Genomic DNA, 8,702 nt, shown 5'->3' with positions numbered 1-8,702 from the left:
CTGTTGGTTAAATAATGCTTCAGGAACTTTCATTAAGAAACTATATTGAGGATCTTGCTGTTCATGATAACGAAAGTTCACTTACTATTTTAAAATTAAGGTAATGAAGTTGTAAAATTTTAAAGGTAAAACAATTTTTTATTAGAGTAGCGGTGCCTGCCCATACTCCCCACAACTTCCATGTATTCAAGGTATTGGCCTTCGGGGGTTGTCTGATGTCTCCCTGGTATCTGTCCCAGCTAACGCCTGCGGGGCCATGTCAGTAAACAAGAAATTTTGATTTTTCACGTTTTAAAGGGAATAGTGTCCATAAAGTCCCTTTTCAACTTCAAAATTTTGTGACAGCGGAAGTTATTGAAATATTTTAACAAAATTTCTTTTATTGTAATCACGGTTTACTAAAGTTTTATATATACTCAAATTTTGTGTTTCAGATACTCTGTTGAGGAAAGTAACTGAACCTCTATAAAATGGCAACTTCTCAAGAGAAGGCACAATGTGTGTCCTGGTTTACTGAGACCAAATCGGATGTTCAGACTCAACGAAACTTCAGAAAGAAGTATGAGATCCACTATCGCGCCCTTCAATCCACGCATGGCACAAAAAACTTATGGAGGCAGGGAGAGTGTTGGATAAAGGGAGGAGCGGGTGACCAAGAACATTATAGGAAAACATCGATCGCGTTTTAAATGTCTTTATTCGTTCACCTACGAAGTCCATCCGCACTGCTGCCAGACAGTTGCAACTACCACGTCAACTGTGCATAAGGTTCTCCACAAGAACTTACAGTTGTACGATTACAAAGTGCAACTGTTACAGAGACTTGAGCCTAATGACGAGCCAAAACGGACAGAGATTGCACTCAACATGCTGGAACGCTTTTTGGAGGATGAAGCATTCCTCAAGCAAGTTTGTTTCAGTGACGAGGCAACTTTTCATGTTTGTGAGACATTAAACAGACACAGTGTTAGAATCTGGGGATCTAAACACCCCCCATCTGACTAGGGAGCTTCACCGGAATTGTCCGAACTAAATGTGTGGTGTGGAATCATGTGCAACCGAATAATTGGTCCAGTTTTCTTCAACGAGTCAACAATTACTGCAGATGTTTACCTCGACCTTCTGACCGAATATGTAACACCATAATTGGTTGACTTACAACCAACTATCATTTTCCAGCAAGATGGTGCACCACTACATTGAGGACTGCATGTTCGTCGGTTCCTCAATTAAACATTTCCAAGCAGACTGATTGGGAGGGATGGGCCAATTCCTTGGCCACCGGGTTCGCCAGATTTCACTCCCTTGGACTTTTTTATGGGGGTATGTCAAAGATATCGTGTATCAAACACAGATAAGCGACATTGCTGACTTGAAGCAAAGGATTCGTAATGCCATTGCCATCATTGATGACGCTATGCTACAGAGAACATGGCAAGAAATCGAGTACCGTCTGGATGTGCTTAGTGCAACTAAAAGCGCCCGTATAGAGGTCTATTAAACACCGTCAAGAAAACTTTTATAAACACTGAGTACAATAAACGAAATGTTGTTAAAATATTTCAGTAACTGACGTTGTAATAAAATTTTGAAATTGTAAAGGGACTTTATGGACACCCTGTATTTTTTTTTCTCAATCAGCATACTAATATTGTCAGAGATGGAGCTTTACACATTTCCGTATGTATTTCACCAGAACTGTAATCATTACAAATGCTGAAGTAAACAAATGTTCAAGGTCATGGATGATAGTGACTGAGAGAACTGCGACGGCTTAACGGAATGTCACGGACTTCTGCGTCATCACGTGACACATCTCATTCGATTGCATAATGGTGTCATTTTTTCAACACACGGTACTGGTCTCTATGCACTGTCCGCCTTGTGTTTTTGAGGTACTCCACTGGCCAGCAAGATTCCCAATCTCTCCGCAGAAGCGCATGTGAGGGATCAGCTCGGTCATCAACTACGTCCCAGTGCTAGTATCCAGGATATTAAAGCTATGTGCAATAGTTACGAGGCAGTTCGCCCCAGGAGAGGACAAAACGGCTTTGTCTCCCAGTGAAAGCATCCAGACCAAAGTGGGTGCAACATCATACCGATTTGTGGGCTCGTACTGCCCAGTACTTCGTAAATTTGACTCGAATCTGTAACCACTGAAATAACATCGTATACCTTCTCAACCCGTAAAGTTTCTTCCCATTCCTTCTTCCCTGTCTGGGCGTTTCACTGTTTGTCAGGCAGCGCAGTTAAACCAAGACAACTTTTATGCCAGTGTTTTTCCTTGCACATTCATTACACCTTTATCCAACTCACTTACCTTGGTTTCCTACTTTTTCCATTTCCCCCTCCCCCTCAACGCCACCCCTTCTCTCTCACTGTGTGGCTGTGTGTGTGTGTGTGTGTGTGTGTGTGTGTGTGTGTGTGTCCGCACGCTTATAGCCTTGCGTGCGCGAGCTTTTGTGTGCGTCACTGGCAATTTACGTTTCATTACACACAAGTAGTCGGATAACATATCGATTATGGGTTTTTACTCGTTACTAATTATGTTTCTAAGACGCATTAACTACAGCTTATTGGTCAGCTTCACAACCTTCACGTGTACTCATTTGAATGAATGACTCGTGCAAGTACTACTATCGAAATACTGGTATCCAAATACTAGGAACAAGCAAGGTTAGACTCGGAACGATCCTGTTCGTTAATACGGCAGGAAACGTACCGTTCTGCGTTTACCTAACGAGTGTTGTTGCAACACAGGGAAACAAGCCTTAAGTTCTCCCGGCAGAAATATTTGTTTTGTAAATAAAAGCACCCTTTCTTGCTGCCCTGTGATTTATTTCACCCAGACGCGTTTCGCCCTTTTTTTTATTCTAAGTAAGCTATCTTCAGTGGGATCTAGAATATTACATTTTTGTTTTGATATGTGTTATTTTTAGATTATCAAGCAGTTCATGTCGCGTTTTTTATGTACATAAGTAATTAATGGCAGTTGGTTGACATCTGCGTTTCCTTTCATCTGGTCTGGAGGTCAGACTACCACCTCATTCCCGAAACATGAGCACATTCATATGTTTCGAATTTCTTTTTTTCACACTATTAATCATGTTTACCTTTATTTTTGTTGTGCGCTATTATTTTTTTGTCACTAGCTATAGATATTTGTTCGATAACTGTGCTTCTACAGACGTAGATATTGTGAGTTCGTTATCTGTTTCCTCCTGTTGGGATTGTTTACCTATGTGTTGCCAACCTAACGTAGTATGTACTGAAAACTGACGTCTATTCAACATACATTTTGTGTGAGTGTGTGTGTGTGTGTGTGTGTGTGTGTGTGTGTGTGTGTAAGTGAGTTAGAGAGAGAGAGAGAGAGAGAGAGAGAGAGGGAGGGAGAGCTGAAAAGCGTGTGTATGTTTTTTATTTACAAAACAAATCTTTTTGTGCTAGTTGCGGAGGATGGACACGAAGACCAACTTGTTCTCGTGGCAGAGGTTTCATCGTTAAGTATCCACTCCGTCAAGATGGTTAAGTATAAAGGACGAATAGTATTCGTAAATTGCACAACAGAATTATTCATCAGTGGCACTCTAAGGTCCTAATTCCCATGTCGGAATAAGTTGTTAAACTCTGTTTTTCGTAATAAGAATTCAAAAATACCACAATGGTCTTTGGAAAAATGTCATTTTCCCTGTTACTTCTGTGTTGTATTTTGGAACAACCATTCCACCCTCGTTTTTCTGTTCCATTTACTGAGCCGCTAGGGAAGATGTATGAGACACAAAGAATATCTTATACAAGCAGGCGCAGACGTTTAGGTTCCGTGGCGTTAGATACATCCTGATGACTTCTGCGGTAGCAAAGTTTGTAATTTTTTTAGGCTTAAGCTACGAGTTTTAATTTGCCTTGATATCAACGCAACGTAAAAAAAGAACGCTTATGTTCGCAAATACAGGGAGTGGACAAAAACACCGCGAGAAACACCGCGGAAACACCGCGAGAAATTGAATCTTGAACATAAATGCAGATACTAGACAAGCTCTAAGTAGGCTGTTTAGGATTTTATGTTGGTAACGCCACGTAGCGCTCTGTATGAAAATCACTGACTGTGCTGTGTGCAGTCTGTGGCTGGTTAGCATTGTTGGAATATTCGCTATTGTAGTGTTGGGCGGTTGGATGTGAACAGCGCGTAGCGTTGCGCAGTTGGAGGTGAGCCGTCAGCAGTGGTGGATGTGGGGAGAGATGGCGGAGTTTTGAGAGCGGATGATCTGGACGTGTGTCCATCAGAGAGAGTAAATTTGTAAGACTGGATGTCATGAAGTGATATATATATATATATATATATATATATATATATATATATATATATAATGACTTTTAAACACTATTAAGGTAAATACATTGTTTATTCTCTATCAAAATCTTTCATTTGCTAACTATGCCTATCATTAGTTAGTGCCTTCAGTAGTTAGAATCTTTTATTTAGCTGGCAGTATTGGCGCTCGCTGTATGCAGTAGTTCGAGTAACGAAGATTTTTGTGAGGTAAGTGATTCATGAAAGTTATAGGTTATTATTAGTCAGGGCCATTCTTTTGTAGGGATTATTGAAAGTCAGATTGCGTTGCGCTAAAAATGTTGTGTGTTCGTTTAGTGATGATCAGATGGCTCAAATGGTTCAAATGGCTCTGAGCACTATGGGACTTAACTTCTGAGGTCATCAGTCGCCTAAACTTAGAACTAATTAAACCAGCTAACCTAAAGACATCACACACATCCATCCCCGAGGCAGGATTCGAACCTGCGACCGTAGCGGTCGCTCGGTTCCAGACTGTAGCGCCTAGAACCGCATCGCCACTCCGGCCGGCAGTGATGATCAGAATAAGTAAAGAGAGAAATGTCTGAGTACGTTCAGTTTTACTCAGCTGTTTGAAAATCAAATAACGTAAGCGGTTTATCAGCACAATCATTCATAAATTTTTCTAAGGGGAGGTTTCAAAGCCTGCAGGCTATGCTGTTGTATTTGAGCTGCGCAATGCCATCAGTACGATGAAACTGTCAGTCGTTGTTAGAACGCTGTTATGTATAGTTTTGAGTGCATTATGTCGGAGCTAAGTGAATTCGAATGTGAATAAATTGTTGGTGCTCGAACGGTGCGTGGTCCCGTAACCAAGTGCTTGGTGTTTCAAGAGGCACAGATCGAAGATTTATACAGCATGCCGGGAAAATAGAAAATTTCAGCCGCTAAGTCACAATGCGGGCGAATGTGTGTGCTGAGTGATCATGACAGATGGCCATTGAAGCGTATTGTGACGAAATACAAGAGGACAACAACTGTAAAAGTCGTTGCAGAACTGAGTGTCGCACTTGCTAATCGTGTCAGCACAAAAGCAACACGAAGGAGGCTCCAGAAGCATCGAACTGGAGGGTAAGCTGGAATTCCAAAACCACTCATCAGTGAAGCATACACCCGTAACAGCAAAACGTGGTACCGAAGCAGCGGAAGAAAGTCATTCGGTATGATGAGTCTTGCTTGATTGTTTCCAGCTTATGGCCGAATTTACGTCCCATGAATGAAACATGGTGGCTGTTCGGTGATTATTTGGACAGCTATCGTGGTATTCTATGGGCCTCAGTTTACTGTGACAGGTCACATTAATGCCAGGGATTATGTGACCATTGTGGATGACCAGGTCCCTCCCATAGTACAGTATTTGTTTCCAACGGCGATGCAGTGTTCAAAGACGACAGGGCACTTGTTCACACAGCTCGCATCGCCAATAGTTGGTCTTGTGTATTCGAGGATGAACTGCCGATCTTCGCTGGTCACGACAGTCACCAGATCTCTACAGGGTGAGTCACTAACTACTTCCATCTGGAATAACTCCCAAAGTGTGATAGTGGCTGAAAAGTTGGTGGGACAAATGTTGCATGGGACAACTGGGGCCATAAGATGACGTTCGTTTTTTGTTGCTAGGTGGGGTCGTGTCAGAGATATGAAGCTCAACTTTGTTTTTTCAAGTGGGATGCTGTAGTTTGGTACTTATTTTCTGATAGCGGCTATCGAGACGAAACCAATGATGTGTAACAGTAAGGTCTTTGAAGGCCAGCGAAGGTCACAAAGGTGGCATGAACATCCATTTACAGAAGGTGTTCAAAGTGATGACCATTGGTATCAATGCAGTGCATTGGATTGAGTGGTGTTCCTTATCACTTTGACACTTATCGAAGCACATGCTCTGACAATTCTCTCTCGCATAACTTCAGGTGTAGCTGGAACATCTTTATGAACAATGTCTTTTACGAATCACCAGAAGAAAAATTCCAGTGGCGTCAAGTCTGACGAACGAGCCTGCAACGACACATCTCCCCCGCGTCCAATCCAATGGTTTGGGAACTGTCTCGGCAACTCATTGCTAGTCGTCAGGGAAAAATGTGCCGGACACCCATCGTGTTGATACCACATTCCATTCCTCGTTCCTAAAGGTATTTCTTCCAATAAGAGACCAAATGTTTCTTGCAGGAATGTGGTGTACTTCCTACCATTAAGACTTCCTTCGATGAATTAGGGGCCTATAATTCTGTCCTCCAGAATCCCACACCATACATTCACCGACCACGGTTTTTGGCGTGCAAATTGCCGCAGCCAACATGGATTTGTAGTTGCCCAATAATACATGTTATGCAAATTAACATTTCCATGGTTCGTGAATGTAGCCTCGTCAGTAAATAAAATAAAATTAATATATCTGTCATCCCTCTGAATCAATGCGACGCATACAATTCGTAACAGTTAATTCTTGGTGGAGACTGATATGACAAGGATGATATTTATGGCGATGCAGAACACTAACAACCCTACTCTGGCTCATGCCAGATTCCCTTACGATTTGACAAGAGCTATCACAAGTATCTCGAACCACAGTGGCAGTAGTACCAATTTCGGTTTCCTCATTAGTAACTTTCCTTTGCTGGATACGTTTCCGATGCGTTAAAGGTCCAGTTGTCCTCAATTTATCATACACATATTTAAATGTACGACGTCTAGGGCGAGCACGTTCAGGATGTTTATCAGTGAGTAAGTCTCTAGCTCTCACTGAATTTTGTTGGCATTCTCCGTAAATGAGAAGCGTATCGACTTGTTCTTCGAAGGAATACATCACTCACATTCGCTTGATTCGACGATACTAGTCTTACCGTTCCTATTAGTGTTGTAATGCGAAACCGTCGAACGGTCAATAGGACGTTACATGGTTACGCTGTAATCGGCGAACAGTTGCTATTTGCACGATATATGAGAGAGAATTAAAAGAGCATGTGCTTCGATAAGTGCCGATGTGATAAGGAATACCACTCAATCCATGATAAGAAGATTGCAGCACTGCACTGATACCAATGGTAATCACTTCGAACACCTTCTGTAAATGGACGTTCATGGCAGCTTTTTGACCTTCGTTGACCTTCAGAGACCTTATTGTTACACATCATTGGATTCGTCTCGATAGCCGTTATCAGAAAGTAAGTACCAAACTAGAGCATTCCAATTTAAAAAAAAAAAAAAGTTGAGCTTCATATCTCTGACACGACCCCACCTAGTTGTCCCATGTCGCACGTTGTCCTATGCAAATTTTGTCCCACAAACTTTTCAGTTCCTATCATACTTTCCGAGTTATTCTTGGTGGCAATAGTTAGCGACTCACACTGTATATTATGCGCCTTTGTGGTACGTTTCAGAGAGAAGGGTGCGTGATCGCTACCGGCCTCCATTTCGGTTAACAATGGTGGCATCGTTAACTGAAAATTCCATTGATCCATAAAATAGCGGCTGCGCATCCGAATAAATTTGAATTTATGTGGCCGCAGGCCCGAAATTTTATGGATCAGTCTTTGCGCCGCGAAAATATGAAGACGCACGAAAATGCCATTATTTCGCAGAAAGAAATGTATAAGACTCACTTGAAAACTGTACAGGACCTGCTGTATTATACAATCCGAGCAGACAGGAAGCTGATTTGGATGCCAATGGTTTTCCGACGATGTATTGTACATGGCAATGTGTTGTGTTGTTTCGATAGTTTTGTCCACCCCTGTACGTATTCATATATATTCACAAGGTAATCTTGCACGGTCTGAACGATGAGTGTAAACATTTTCGTAAGTAGACGGAGATAGCGCATCAGTTCCCGCAGGAAGACTGTAGTGTAGCCTAACTAAACTAACTGTCAGTGAAGTAATAACACCCACAAATGATAAAAGTAACAAAATAGCACCCATCTGGAAAATATCCTATCAAATGATAGTTAAATAAGTATTCAGTCTCCATGCAGTGATTCATCTTCGTGGAGGTATGCATTGTTTGACTTGGTTTGGTAAGTTATCGTCCTGATTTATCTTAAAGGATTCATTTTGATGAGTCTCTCGGAGTGGAAAGAAGTCTACCGTAGTATAACAAGTACGACTTGTAAAGGTTAGACATTCCGGCGAAATAAATCTCAGACGCAACGTCGACTCGGATTATTACTTATTGGGATCGGCGGCAGCTGAAACGTTGAGAAAAAAAATTTGCCTTCTCACGTGTACCGCAGACTGCTATACGTTTTGTTTATAACATTCCGTTAAAACTTCTAGATACATTCTGTAAACACAACAATCACGTTAGCACTCATTCTTGTTGCTGATACGTGTTATCAGGTTGACGTTAATTCGTT

This window comes from Schistocerca cancellata, chromosome 9 (assembly GCF_023864275.1).
Source record: "Schistocerca cancellata isolate TAMUIC-IGC-003103 chromosome 9, iqSchCanc2.1, whole genome shotgun sequence".
NCBI classification, from domain to species: Eukaryota; Metazoa; Arthropoda; class Insecta; order Orthoptera; family Acrididae; genus Schistocerca; species Schistocerca cancellata.
Note: the sequence above shows the minus strand (reverse complement) of the source record.